The sequence below is a fragment of the Xenopus laevis genome, chromosome 5L (assembly GCF_017654675.1).
Source record: "Xenopus laevis strain J_2021 chromosome 5L, Xenopus_laevis_v10.1, whole genome shotgun sequence".
In the NCBI taxonomy this organism is placed as follows: Eukaryota; Metazoa; Chordata; class Amphibia; order Anura; family Pipidae; genus Xenopus; species Xenopus laevis.
The window spans coordinates 25,489,564-25,506,037 of NC_054379.1; positions in this window are offsets into that span (position 1 = coordinate 25,489,564).

A 16,474-nucleotide genomic window follows, 5' to 3' on the forward strand; every position below is an offset into this window, starting at 1 on the left:
TTGCTATTCCTCTATATCGGTGATCTCTCATTGGCCTCAAAGCAGGTTCTTATTTTTGAATTCAAGGATCGGAGACACATTTTAATTGCATAAAAATTAGGTGTACGACAAACAGAGTCTCCTGTAGGCTGCAAGTCCACATAGGGGCTACTAAGGTAGAAGTGCACTCATAAGAATCCTTACTCCTAGATGTGAGCTGTATATGGTAAGAAAGTATTTGGACAATTATTTTCAAAACTTGAATTAACAGTAGTGAATTAGCCCTGTTTCACTTTGCCGAAGTCAATTGGCATCAAAATTTTTTTGACGCCCACGAAAATTTTTATACATGCGCCTATTTTGTCCAAATGCATTAAAGTCAATGAGCATCCAATAATTTTGACGTGCAACAATTTTTATGCGTGTGACTGCTCTGACGGGTGCAAAAAGTTTTCTGGTGCATTTTCGCAAATGTATTTGATGTCGGCGAAACAAGAAAATTTGCCCCCTGCCGAATTTATTGGCCCATCACTATTAACAAGTCTAGAAAATGTTTCAATTCACAATAAAGTGACCCCAATATATTCACATAGTCTGGCCTATCGGCACAGGCGGAGCTTATTTAAAGAGATTCTGACACCAGAAATTAAACCTTTTTAAACCTTTATCTTCGCATGCTAACTATTATTTTGCCATAAAAGTATTTAAAGGTGCTTTTACATTACACATCTGATCCCCCATGTTCCTCTCTGAGGTCGCTGAGCTTCAGTAGTCTGTTAGCATTAAAAAAGCAGCCCTATCAGTGAAAAACTATCAACATGAGCTATAGGTAACTTTTGATGTACATTAATATTTTGAATAATACTTTTTTAGTGTCAGTTTCACTTTAAGCAACAGAACAGAAGTTACACACAGGCACCAGGGACCAAAAACAATGATAAAATGAGTCATTACAATTTTTGGAACGGGTTGGGCAATAATAATTTTATCTGCAATTGAAAAGAAAGTTGCAAATATAGAAGGTTATAGGATCCAGCAAAGGGCTGTATTATTCAGCATTGGAAGGGGGCTGTTTGTAGATTCCTTGGTAGTTCCTTTTTTGGGTAGGAATGTCAGGTGTCCTTTGTCTTTTACTGGGGAGTCACTGTGTGTTCAATCTTTTTGGGTCTCATTGCTAGTGGGTGGTGGATGGTGCTGGAGAGCTTGAGGTAGAAGAATAGCTTGTGTGAGGATTGACTTTGCTATAGCTTATTCTAGAAGTGAGAATCAGGCTCAGGATAGTTAGAAGAGTAGCAAGAGGCTCCAACAAGGAAAGCAGAATGGTCAGTACTCTGGTGTCACCCACCAGAATATGCACCCAAGTATACACTGTTAGAAATACAGAGATTCTTGGAGCACCACTGCGAGGGTCTTGAATTCTGGAAACTCAACATTAGCTGGTTGTTACTAATGTTCTGTTCCTGATACCATCAACTTAAGTAACTATTTATATGCTGTCAAGTACTTGTATCTTGCCCCATTACTGGCTGTTATTGTCACATCTGCGTGGAAAACCCTTCCATCATAACTACGGCAAGAGGGGTCATCTGAGAGAAGAGTCCTGAGTAACACATTGCAGGGAGCTGTAACTCATCAGGCCCAGGAAGAAAAGAGCAGTGTCCTTTGTAGCAAAATGCAGACAGCACATAAATAGCATGGCCTTTGTTTGTTATCATTATTTTTTTAAGCCTATGCAAAACCTACCTTTTACAAATAATTAAAATATTTTTGTTCAGATTAAAACATAATGGACCTCTGTAACATAAGGACTATTAAGGGTGTATGTTAATATTGCAATATTGCAAATGAGACTGCGACTCTTACCACGTTTCAGCTGGGAGAATATTTTCATGGCATTCAGTGTGACAAGCTTGTCTCCTGGTTCCCACAGCTGGGCAGTGTTTGAAATTCCAGCCGTATGAACTCATATCAGAATGCTTGGACTAATGTGCTGAACATAACCTGAAGCTGATGTGCTCGATGACAGAATAATGGAGCGAGTTGGGCTTTTCTCCTTATTTGCAATTGCCATGACAATGATGCCGTTGTTTTGTTTGCTTTCCTTTCTATGGGATCCTTGGATATTAAAAGCACATAGGCCAACATTATTGTTTCAGTTAATAATCATTAATGGGTTTTATAAACATCATTAATAATACTGTCGGCAGCATCACAAAAAATGCCCCCGCGTTTCTACTGTAGAAACGGGCAGAAGTGAACCAATCAAAATAAATAGGGACAATGGTTGCACTTTAGGACGAAATAAAAAGAGAAGATTTTACAGATTAATAAACTGAAGCCTCGAAGTGCATGGACTATTTTTTTTATTAATGGGATGCTAGAATTATTATTTTTATTTTAGCTATGGCCATTCAGATAAAAGGTATTTAATCCGGCTTTGGGGTGATGATACTTGGGGTAATTTGTTGCCAGCAGGTAGCTGCGCTACCCCAAATGCAATAAAGCTCCTCATATTACCTTGCTATTGGGACCTGACAGGTCTGTTTGGGTGCTTTGTTGCAAATGGGGAATGACTAAATATCCAATGTGTCTTATCCTTGTTACATGGGATGTGGGCTCTGATCCTTGCAGTGCATTAAGATTTGCACAGAATCTATAATTTTTGGATACAGTAAAATATGGGGTCCTCCACAAAGAGTTCAGTCAAAGTCAGCCAAATATCAAACCAGATAGCTAGATAGATAGACAATTGATATATAGATAGATAATAGATAGATAGATAGATAATAGACAATTGATATATAGATAGATAATAGATAGATAGATAGATAGATAGATAGATAGATAGATAGATAGATAGATAGATAGATAGATAGATAGATAGATGATAGATAGATAGATATTTAGATAGATAATAGATAGATAGATAGATGATAGATAGATAGATAGATAGATAGATAGATAGATAGATAGATAGATAATAGATAGATAGATAGATGATAGATAGATAGATAGATAGATAGATGATAGATAGATAGATATTTAGATAGATAATAGATAGATAGATAGATGATAGATAGATAGATAGATAGATAGATAGATAGATAGATAGATAATAGATAGATAGATAGATGATAGATAGATAGATAGATAGATAGATAGATAGAGTTCAATAATCTATCTGAAAAGAAGCCACTGCATATCTTGACGGAATAATGGATCACAATATAAACAATGCAAATATAAAGTTCTCAAGGTCTTATTAATAATTACCAGCCCGTATTTGTTCATTTATTACGTGTTCCTATGTCCTTTTGCTCATGTGTCCCACAGACCATTTTAAAAAAATGGTTTTAATGAGCCTTTACATGATTTAATTTAATGTACCGTGCCTTGGCATTTTCCCAATGGAAACATTACGAAGTGCATGTACAGTGATTTCTCTCGCTTTATTTACCCCTAGTCTCTAAGACTCAATTTCAGCCTTAAATAATCTTCTGGTTTTTTTTAGATCACCCACTTCCTTATACCCACCCATTGTCTAATGTTTTTAATCACTGAACAAAAGACAGCAAGTTGGAAGCTCAGCTACCAAGGAGGTCAAACATAACTGTTAATGGGAAATTCCTGTCATAGCATCAAGACAAAAGCGAAAACAACAAGGTTCCTCATGGCTTGTAGAGAGAAATACCATAAAACTATATCAGTGTAAGTGTTCCTCTGTATGGAAAGAATTCAGGAAACGATGAGCACATCATTGGCCATGTTAGAATCCACAGTCCTTGGTTAAGAGTAGTGCAGATGATGCTCACTATAGGGAAGTTATAGGGTGGGAAGTTGTGGTGCCTGATTTTCCATATTTTCCTTTTGTTCCCATATTTTCATTCCTATATAGTCATTTCACCTGAATGTGGGCTATTTTAAAAGAGCGTGCTGCTGCTCTTCATTTAATGGACGCTGCTTGGGAAATCCTTTGACCAATAAATGCCTGCTTTGCTGTACAGAAGAACAAATAGGAATGTAATACATGCTATTCAGACTACTAAACATGATTATCTTCACCGATTCCTTGTTTTTGCATGTACATGGTGATGCAAGATCTCAATCTTCTGGAATGCACTCTAAGGAAGATCATCTGAAAGAAGAAGCAATACCACAATGCACATTGTGTATTTTATGTGAAATCCTACAAATCTGACGGTGATTCAAAATGTATGTCTGCTGATGCCTTCAATGATGAAGATATTTTGTCTTCTGCTCTCCTCATATGACACAAAGCAGTAGCTTTTTGCTGATATTACACCTACAACTGCAGATCACTCACTGCCTATCCGCAGTCTCAGAACATGATTCACTGCACAGGTCTGTAACACTCCATATTGTAGGGGCGGAAGAATGTTACTTGTTTAAGTTTTATCTCCATGCTACTAATGCAAAACATCATATAACCTCACCCAATTACTCATACAGGAACACTTGTTTTTTGAAGGCAATATCCTATATATGAGTCTTTATGCAGTTGAAGACTATCTACTCAGTCGACATTCCAAAAAACATCTCATGATCCCTTTGTAGGTTCTGCACTCTTAAATCCCAGGCCCTAAAATCCCACTCTCATCTGTTCCTACACCCAACAGCTCACTGGCATCTTGACTTCATTTGCTCTGTTCATTAGGCTTTCTCCCACTCCTTCAGATCCAATATTTGTCATGTTCATTAGGTCAATATGATAAATGCTTGAAAAAGGTAAATTAGCTATTATTTCTCTACAGTGCTGTCAATCTCATCTCATACTGGCAAGTTAACATTTGACCTCATGGGGTGCTAACAGGCAACATATTTCTCTTATCTGGCCTGCAATTGGTGCTCAGCCTAAATTGTTCCCCACCACTCCATGGTAGGAAGAAATACATATTGGTACACAACAAAATTTGTATTACCCAGTGCACTGCCCACTGACCAAGCATTGGGAATGTTAATGCATCATTAAAAGGGTCCTTTACAAATACAAGTGCTTTGTGTATTGTAGCATGTTTTTTACCCATAATGCACCAGTTTCCCCCATAATTCCAACGTAGCAATAGCTGCATGTAGACATGCATTTGCATCACATTTATTAAAATGCTCCAAATATTGTTAATAAGCAAATATGCGTGTGGTTCATGAAAGCAGACTGGGCAGGTGCAAAACACGCAAGAGAATTAAGTGGGGCTCATTTATAAACACAGGGCAAATTTGTACCTGGGCAGTAACCCATAACAACCAATCAGAGGCTTGCTTTCATTGCTCAACCTGCAGATGCCTGAAAAAGCCACTCACTGATTTGTCGCTATGGGTTACTGCTCAGGTGCAAGTTTGCCCTGTGTTTATAAATGAGCCTCAGTGTGTTTAGGCATGTTTAAGCGCAAATACCTTGAATGATGTGGATATGTGCAACCATATACTCAGGCTGCCACTGAATTCCATAACAAATCCTAGATTTGATGCATCCCTAGAGTGAGCCAAGATTATCCAGTTCCCTAAATGAATCTGTACTTTTAAAAACATTCCTAGAAATTCCATATTTGCACAAGCACAATTGCTTATAAGTGATTATAAATGAGACCTTTTCTGCGTGTTCAGTGCCACCTTTAAAATGTCATTATTCCAATGATGACTTTTCTTATTTTTTTTGGGGGGGGGGTTATCTCTCTGTACAGGTTACGAGCAAATTTAGGGGGTTATTTATCAAAGGTTGAATGAAAGAACCTTGTGAGCTTTTTTAGACCTTGAATGAACTCACAACTCAAATGCAGGCCCGGATTTGAGGAAAGGCCACCTAGGCCCGGGCCTAGGGCAGCAGGATTTTAGGGAGGCGGCATGCTGCCCAACCACACTCACATTGGTTCAAAAACACTGGGAATACGCTGGAGATACAATCATTTTTTAAATTTCCTCTGCGCCAATCAACAATTGATGATGAAAATTTGCATGAATAAAGGGAAGGGGACAGGGGCGGCGAATAGCAGTGGGCCTAGGGGCGCCCACTATCTAAATCCGGCCCTGCTCAAATGGTTTTTAATTTCTAAAGAAAAAACTTGAATGTAAAAAACACCAGTTGAGAAACCTGAAAACTCAAATTGATCGAGTTTTTGGCAGAAAAAAACTCAAATCTCTGGAGTTGAGTTTTCAAGCGAAACCACAGAAAAAAACATCTTCAAATGCTTCAAGGGACCTCTGTCATTGACGTCTACATGAACTCGACAGGTTTTAGATTATGTATTTTCGGGTTCAAGCTATTTCCAGGGTCGGGGTACATAGATATCAAAAAAAAAATTTTACCCAAAAATACCCTTAAAAACTTGAATTTTTCATGGAAAAAAACAACTCAACCTTTGATAAATAACCCCTTTAAAGTCTCATACAATATACTTGTATAATACAGTTACTAGACATTTCAGCAGACCTTGCCCATCCCCAGTTTTATTTAGTCAGTATTGTTTCCAAAGCCTTAGATAATAAATATTTATGTTGCCATTTTATAAATACTTAAATACTAAATGCTAAATTAATAATATTCACAACCTGCCACCAAAAGTCTTTCCAAAAGAAACAATGGATATTTTGAATAAAAATTCATGCTTTCTAGAAATAATGCAACATTTTTAAAAGTACAGAATAATTTAGGGAACTCTTGAATAATTTTGGCCCAATTCAGTGGAATCCTGAGTATACAGTATGGCTGAACAGAACCCAAACCCTTTCAGTCAAGCCAAGTGCATTTAAAGCTCTGAACAGCTGAAAGTGTCAATTGTTTTGCTAATGTGTTAGATCCTGCACATTTTTGAAGTTTTCTTAAACAATGACTTAATTATAGAGGAAACAGACCCCACAGTAATGTGGACTCCCTATCCCCAGCCACTTTCTTACCTTCGAAGGGGAAGAAGGATGAAGGCAGCCTGGAGACTAAAGCTCGGGGCGGGGAGGGGGCGGGCACTAGTTGGGGGGTCGGCGGGCATGGGGCAGATGTGGGCTTTCAGTGTGCACCAGGCTCCTTCAAAGATTTTTTTTTGCAGGGGGAACATCACTCTCTAGTTATGTAAATATGAATATGTAACTTAGGTTTGCATTCAGTTTGGTATTTGATCAATGTTTTGTCGATGATTTGGTATTCAGCTGGATCCAAAGCTTTTGGATTTGGTGCTTTCCTATTCTGATCAGATGACTAGAACAGATTATCATAAAAGAAACTGAACTGCTTACCACTAGGGTATCTGGGCTTTTCCATGTTCCATCGAAAACCTTCTATTACAGTGATCCCCAACTAGGAGCGTGTGAGTAACATGTTGCTCTCCAACCCCTTGGATGGTGTTCCCAGAAGCCTCAAAACAGGTGCTTTTTTTTGAATTCCAGGCTTGGAGGCAAGTTTTGGTTGCATAAAAAACAGGTGTACTGCCAACAGAGTCTCTGTAGGCTGCCAGTCCATATAGGGGCTACCAAACAGCCAATCACAGCAATTATTTGGCACCCCAAGTTTTCATGCTAGTGTTGCTCCTCAACCTCTTTTACTTCTGTATATTGTTTACAGGTTCATAAGGTTGGGGATCCCTGTTCTAATACATATCATGGTCATACGTTAACAGACAATTGTACAATTTACGCCTGTAAATATACGTTTTTGCCTTTATTAAAATAAAACTAGGGGAAATCATCTTTTTGATCCGATGTCCCTGCCAGGCAGGCAGTTTTCAAGTCCATATACAATAAAGCCCAGGTTAGAAAGCAGCGAGAGTTTCAGGGTTTACTGACCATGTAATTAAGAGGACGACTTGCTCTACTTGCTGACCCTTAGCACCATATTTCCTGCTCAGGCAATGGAAAGAAAAAATATTAGTTGCCCTTTTAGCAGAGAAACAAGTGTCATCCATACCAACAAATGATTTATTAGCCGTCCTACAGAATATTCCCATGGGAATAGACATTTTACATTTCTGTTGTTAATTTATGTCATCCTGCAGGTTCCCAGACACATCAGCCCCCTTTGTTGGTTAAGTTGCAGTAAAGATTTATAGACTGTGTTACATCAATCCTGTCTGAAAACGATGGCACCTTTGTAATGTTAGAGTTGTCAATAAACCACTGTTGGGTTTCAAAGGGAAAGTCTGCCGAGCAGTAGAAGTAAAGGGGGCAAAGCTTCACCAGTTGTTCTTTAGTTTTGCTCAGCTTTGAAAAAATCACTGGCAGTTAAGAAAACATAAATCTATTCAACGTGCAAATGTATTTACATACTGTATATACTTGTTGGTTTTGGAGAGGTTATATTTAGAGGGGTTGTTCATTTTTAGTATGGCGTAGAGACAATTTGCAGTTGGTTTCCATTTTTTATTATTTGTCCTTTTTGAGTTATTTAGTTTTTTCTTCAACAGCTCTCCTATTCCCATTCCAGTCTCTTATTCAAATCAATGCTAGGGCAATTTGGACCCTAGCAACCAGACTGCTGAAATTGCAAAATGGAGAGCTGCTGAATAAAAAGCTAAGTAACTAAAAAAAAACACAAATAATAAAAAATGAAAACCAATTGCAGATTGTCTCAGAATATCACTCTCTACATCATCTCTACATACGTCTACATCTACACACGAACAATCCCTTTTCTCTGTAACAATAAAACAATTGTATTTTAATTGAGATACAGTTCCTTAAGACTCCTTGTTTGGAAAACCCCAGGTCCCAAGCATTCTGTATAATAGATCCTATACCTGTACTTAAAAATGGGAAGCGTTAGGAAGGTGAAGGAAGGGGATAGATTAAATCATTTGATGGCCTGAGTAGATTCTGGGCTTGGTCAAAATATCCTTCTCTTTAAGAAAACGTTGCCAGGATTAAAAGGGTTGTACTCCCTAAAATTAACTTTTAACATAGTGTAAACTGCAGAATTCAAAAGAAATATTCAACTGTAGTGATGTGCGAATTCGCGAAACTGCACCAGCGTCTCGTTTTTTACGCCGGCGTCCGTTTTTTTGACGCAGATGCAGTTTTTTGACGGCGACAATTTTTTTTTGACACCTGCAACTTTCGTCTGCGAATTTTCGTGGCTGTTTCGCGAATTTATTCGCCGGCGGCGAATCGCGCGAATTCGCGCCTGGTGAATAAATTCAGCCATCACTATTCAACTGGTCTTTATGTCTGCTATTTAGATTAATTACTTTTTTTTTGTTCTACTGCTCTAGGGTTTGGGTTTTAAACTTGGCACTAGGGAGTACTTTACCCAAAAAACAAAAAAGCAATTTTGATTGGTTGATTGCCCTGGGTTACTAAACATAGGCCATTGAGAGGCGCACATTCTAATCAACTTACATACCCTTGTATGTAATAAAAGACACAAAGGTTGCCCGGGTGCAGTAACCCAATTAAGCAAAAAAGGTTTTGACTTTTAAGCCTGTGATAAATACACGCTACGTACTGATTGGTTCTTATAAGTAATTAGACCTGTAACAAACTTTGCAACTTTTATTACATAGCTCTCCCCTTGCTCTAAATTGGACCAACATAAGGTGGCCATACACGGAGAGATCCTTGAGGTGGACAATATCGGGCTGCTCCAATCGTGGGCCCGAGGGCCCAATGTCGGATCCTAAAGAATAGTAATGGGCGGTCGGATTGCAGGACCGCATCAACAAATAGATTTGGCCACGATCCGACAGGATTTTTCATCCCATCTGGCTGACTTTCGGCCAGATCTCGATCGGGGAAGCCCGTCGGGGGGCCCCATACATGGGCCAATAAGCTGCCGACACGGTCTATCGGCAGCTTTTATCGGCCCGTGTATGGCCACTAATAGTATCACATATCAACTAGTAATGAGCAAATCTGTCCCATTTCGCTTCGCCGAAGAATTTGCGTAACTTCGGAAAAATTTGTGAAACTGTGAAAATTTTTGAAACGCATTGAAGTCTATGGTCGTTTTTATGCCCATTAAAGTCAATCCATGGCTGGCTAATTAATTCGCTCATCACTAATATCAACCAATCATACCAGATGATTGGCAGAGACACACGCTGCTATTTCAGGAGATTAGACGCCCAGCAACAAATCGTTTCTTCTTTGGGCGACTAATCTCCCCAAACTGCCTTCCCACCGGCTAGAATGTAAATCACTGATGGGATGTCACTCGGATCGTTTCGGCTTTCTGAAGTTGGGCAAAGTTTCCTCACGAGGCAACTTTGGATGACTTCGGAAAATGAAGTGCATTGAAGTCTATGGGCATTTTTTCTTATGGGGACTTTTTTCTCCAGATCCATTAAAGTCAATGAGCATTTTTTCGCAGCGAATTCTCACGGAAAAATTGGCGCATGGTGAAATTCGGAAAATTCGCTGAGAATTCATGGCTGGCGAATTTAATTCGCTCATCACTAATATCAACCAATCATAAATTAGCTTTGATGAGTCAAGTGCAACGTTAATCGTTACTGGTTATTGCCCTGTATGAGCTTTGTTAGTAAATAAACCCCCCCTGTTGGATTGCCCCACTTTCAGTGAATATTGTCAGCTGACTCAGCTGTTACTGTTTAGCCCATTGTATTCTCAAGTGTGGAAAAAAATATGTTCCCTGTCCCGAAATTATCTGTTCATGCAGTAATGACATAATTCCATCCGATCTGATTCCAAGAAAGGAAATGTCACCTTCAGAAAAGGAAATAGCTATTTACAGGCAGGGTCTAAAACATTTGCAATTGTGTGACAAAGGAATGTGTATTGACAGAGGCAGTAGCTTCACCAAAGCATTCCTGTTCTTACAAATATAAATCAGTATTGTTATGATAAAGGCTTATCAACAGTTTTTCTCTGCTTCAGAGACCTCTAAAACAAATATATTTCTTCTGTATCTGCATCGAACATCACTCAGTACTATTTCTACATAAATGGATTGATCCCAAATGCCAAAATCCACAGAAATTACTTGATGTCTTGCCCAAACTCATACCCCTGTTGAATTAAAAGAAAAATTAAAGGATGAAAAAAAAAATTGCCTTTGATCCTGTAGGCGATCACACGAAACAACACAACATATAATTGAACTGTTATGTAATTTACATTCTATTGAATGGCATACGTTCTAAGGCTGTGAAAGGATATTGGCAGAATTGGAAATCCCTAAGAGAACATCATGCCTCCCAAGAATTCAGAAAAAGAAAGAGGGACAAAAAGATTTGCGTAGCCGGGCAAAGATTTTTTTGACCACCCCATTTTATGGCCACACCCCGTAAATACCATGTCCATTTTACAGAATTTGGCGGGCTATGGAAAGTTTGATCATATTTCTGAGAGTTTTAGGGCAATGTTTTATGTGTTATTACAGTGGAGAGTCTCAGTTCTCCCAAGAGACCTGCCTATTTTAAATTGTTGCAAATGTATCAAAGTGCAGGTGCTGAGTGCTCTGGGCTCTCTGCCAAGAGCCTCCTTTTTAATTAAATTTCAGAAACTTTTTATCTTTTTCTGGCTGTTCAGTCCAGGAGATCAAAGAGAAAGTCAGGACATTTCTCTAACAATCCGGGACTGCGGGCTGAGCTGTCAAAATCGTGACTGTCCTGTGAAAAACGGGATAGTTGGGAGGTATGGAACATGGCTCTAAATTGGGACACTCTAAAGGGTAAATGGCCGAAGGTCATAGAACTCCAAGGTGAATTCTAATATCCTCACATTTTTAAACAGGGGGTACCTTATTTATTGTAATACACAAGTTTCAGTGAGTCATGTGACAGAAATGACATCACTAAGCTCCAATTATAATGGATGACATCACTAAGCACCGGTTATAAGGATATCATTTACTGATAATTCATGGCACTTGTGTATTATAACCTTATAACTTATATTAGATGTTTTATGCTTTTATGAGTCAAAATAGGCCCTGGCGTTCCAAGTAGAGGCCCAAATTTTTCTCCACCAGCCTTCTAAATAGTAACTGTCTATGGGACCTTACATCAGCCGCTCTGGCAATTGCCAGAACCCATAGATTGCCAGTCCGGATGTGGGTGACACGATTGCATTTCCTCAGTGTGCCCAGGCCCACAAAGGCCCGGGCCTAGGGCGGCAAAATTTGAGGAGTGAAATGCCACCCAGCTGCATCTAGAGTAGCATTGGGAGCCGCGGGCGAGCTAGCAGGGGGAGGATTTGTGCGAGTTCACCGCCAGGCACTAGGACCTGGTGACCGGCGCATGTGCTCACAGGGGGGGGGGTGAGCGAGCACGGAAGGGCTCTAGGACCCAGGAGGTCTAGGGTGGCAAAAATGCAAATCCGGGTGTGCCAGTAGTGATGGGCAAACCTGTTTAGCTTTGCATAGAAATTCATGAAATTCCAGAAAAATTTGCGAAATGGCGTAAAGTTCGCCAAACACACTGAAGTCAATGGGCGTCAAAAATTTTTACGAGAGATCATTTTTATGGTGCGCGACAATTTTTACACGCGCGCATGTCCAAATGCTTTAAAGTCAATGGGCGTCCGAATAATTTTGACGTGCAGCAATTATATTGGTCAAAGCAAATTTTCGCACTGCGGAAAAACATCCGCCATCGGCCGAATCCGGAAATTCCCCACAAATTCATGCCTAGCAAATAAATTTGTCCATCACTATGTTATCGGTACTGACGTTCTTTATTCCATTGGCTGGAAAAGTTCACTGATACTTTCCATTACCATTCATTAGTTCTTCCGTGAGGTCAGGGTCTCCTTTGTTGGGACTGAGGAAACCACAATTAGTCATCACTGCTTTATATTTTGCTCATTTGAGACACTGACATGGCAAGTCTGTAAAGCTCATGTCAAAGCTGGGCAAATTTGTCCAAAAAGTACCAGGTCCATTTTAGTTTCCCATCCAGAAGCAGGTCACATTAAGGGGGTTATATACTAAACTCCGAATGCAAAAATATATATTTTTTTTTATAAAAGTGGACTTTTAAAAAATCATGAATTTTTTGGAATTTAGTAAACCCCAAGGATGGAAAAGTCAGAATTAGAAAATCTGGCATCTCAGACCTGTCGAGGTTGCATATAAGTCAATGGGAGAAATCCCAATTATTATTTTTTTTGAAACCATAAGAAATCTGAGTTTTCGGGTGAAAAATCTGAAAAAATCGTGAAAATCTTTTCAGGACTTTTAAAAAATCACGAATTTTTTGGAATTTATTAAACCCCAAGGATGGAAAAGTCCAAATTAGAAAATCCGGCATCTCAGACCTGTCGAGGTTGCATATAAGTCCCAATGATTTTTTGATGTGCGCTTGGTTTCGTGCAATTCCACAAAGTTTTCGAGTGAAAAATCTGAAAACATTTGGAAAATCTGATTGTTCTCCCGCAAATTTTCCAGAAAATGCAATAGTAAATAAGCGTCAAAAACACGAGTGGATTTGATCGGATGTTTGTAGCAGAAAATGTTGAGATAAAATCGGACTATGTTAACCCCCTAAGAGTGTAATATTTAGGGTACAAAGGGGCAAACCAAATAAAATTGATGATGGAACTGCTGCACCTCCACTACGGGTATGGGACCTGTTATCCGGAATGCTCTGGACCTGGGATTTTCCAGATAACCGATCTTTCCATAATTTGGAATTTCATTCCTTAAGGGGCAGATTTATCAAGGGTAGAATTCAAATTTCGAATTAGAATTTTCAATTTTTTTAAGTGGAATACGACTAGGGAATAGTTAAAATTTGATTCGAGATTTTTTTTTTTTAAATTTTAAATAGATTTTTAATATTTATCCTTATTTCAAAATTGATGATGGAACTGCTACACCTGTACCATGTGCACTGCCGTAATAGCTGCCCTAAATAGATCAGCTCCATGGTGGGTATATTTTAAAGAGGCCAACAGAAAAAAGTTTTCATTGTACAAGGATCTGAGCAGAGCATAGAGCTAACAGGTCCCAAAGAACTACACACAGCAAAGCCTAAATCATAAATCCATCCTTCCAGTTCCTGTTGTAAATGTTATTTTTAATTAAGTCATTGCTTCCAACAGAACTGGAATCTCCTTGTATCATCAGGCCGAGCTCGATCGTCTTTTCGGCTAATTTCCTTATGGAGCTGAAGTTTCATGTGATTAATGAGAAGAAGTTCTGCAAGTATGAATCACGCTTAATTCGCAGACTTGTTAAAATCCGAAACAAAGAACTTTCAGCAATAAAAGCCTCAGAGGATTCCAAAAAGTAAAGAGTCATCTTCCCCTAAACAAGTTTGGGCACAAAACACTTTGGTCTTGATCAAATACTTTTGTGGTGAAGGAAAAAAAAGAATGAATACATCTTGTAAACATCTGATTATTTATACTGTCTGTCTGAGTTAGCAGCACCAAGACACTGATAACAGGGGAACTGTCTGGTTCATTTAGTAGGACAGTCCTAGGGGGACATATTCTGCAGCCTGAAGTTTTTTGGTGCTTCAATAAACTTATTTTAAGTGAAAACTCTATTCAGAAACAAACTGTTAAGGCATGTAAAATCACATTACTGTGTATGTCTAAGGTGGAACCTTCCAGCTACGACACCCCAATCCAGGAATAAATGACATTTGCTGCTCTAGCAATTCCACTTAATATTGGTAAACCTCCACTATGGGTATTGGACCTGTTATCCAGAATGTTTTGGACCTGGGATTTTCCAGATAACAGATCTTTCCATAATTTGGAATTTCATACCTTAAGGGGCAGATTTATCAAGGGTCGAAGTTAAAATTCAAATTTCTAATTTGAATTTTAGATTTTTTTAAGTGGAATACAACTAGAGAATTGTTAAAATTTGATTTTTTTTTTTTTAAAAAATTTAAATAGATTTTATAAATTTATCATGTACTGGCCCTTTAAGAACTCAAATTAGACTATACGCCATCGTAAACCTGCCAATTTGGATTTGTTTGCAGCCTTCCTAAAAATCAAGTTTTTTTCTGAGAAAAAACAAATCGAATTCAATTCGAGTTTGCGGGTCAATTCCATTCAGCCAAGTTTGAAAAATTAGATATTTTTTGAAAAATTTTGATTGTTTGCGGCCTTCCTACAAATCACGTTTTTTTCAGAGAAAAAAACAAATCGAATTCAATTCGAGTTTGCGGGTCAATTCCATTCAGCCAAGTTTGAAAAATTAGATTTATTTTAAAAAAATTAAATTTTTCATTTTTTATTCGAATTTCGCGTTCATGGGAGTTTACGGGCGTTTTTACAAATGCCCATGAACTCTAAATTTGACCCTTGATAAATCTGCCCCCTAGTCTACTAGAAAATCATATAAACATTAAGGGCCTTATTTATGAAAATCCGAATTTTTCAGATAATTTCCGAGCAAACTAGACTCAACGATTTGACCCTATTTATTATTAAAAGAAGCATAATCGTACAATTTTTTCGGGGTTTTCCCCGAATTGCTGTTTTTTTTCTGGCTTTATTCGGATTTATGTCCAAAATAGTCAGATTTTCAGGTTAATTCCAGTGCAGACCACAGAAACTACAAATTATAAAAGGGATCTCTCTCATTGACATTTATACAACCTCTGCAGGTCTGAGATGGTGGATTTTCTGATTCAGACTTTTTCTGTCCTGTATAATAAATAAATATAATAAATCCATTTTCTGTTTCTGTATAATCTCAAAAATTCGAGTTTTTTCTTCCACTAAAAATTCGGATTTTATAGAAAAAAATGTTTTTTACATTTGGACTTTAATAAATAACCTTCTAAATAAACCCAATAGGCTGATTTACGTCAAATAAGGCTATGGGTGTTCCAGTGCACTGCCTAAGCCAGTGTTCTTTGGTGCTTCTATCCTCTATCCGCTGGTCAGTGGTATATACAATTTCTTATAGAAGTGTCAACGGTTTCGTGTTTCGCAAATTTTTCTCAGTTTCGTGTAATTCACAAAGTTTTCTGCGAAGCGGGATAAATTCACCCATCAGTTTTTTTTTATAAAGATGTGAAATATTTAACCCACCTTTACAAATATTTTATTTATTCACTGGTGCTCCTGGCTATATGTAACCCCTGTACACGAATCAGTCACAAGCACCAGTGATAGATGAACAAATAATAATAACAAAAAGAAAACTCAGCTATTTCTACCGTGTAATATCTGGGTCTCTTAATTACTGTCATCCTGCCCACATATGGAATTCATCTTCGGACAATGTGAATTTGATCAGATAGAGGCAGAGTGTTAAAAGCTTCTTGGACCTGTTGTGAGAAGAGAACAAGCTGCTAAATGGTTTTCCTTGAAAACACAAACGGTAAAAAAAAGGAAAAGCAAAGACAATTATGGGTGGCGTAAACTGAATCTGCAAAAGGGCAGAGGTTAGTAGGAAGCCGGTGGAGCTTAGTCATGAGTTTCATGAAAAGAGCATTTGTTCAGCCTTTCTATGACGCGACTGATCTGACATCAAAACACAGAAAATCTATGGCAAAATGATTTTATTTGGAGAGTGCGATGCCGGTGTGTGCTGGCCAATCCCAGGCAGCGTTATTGCTGGAACGCT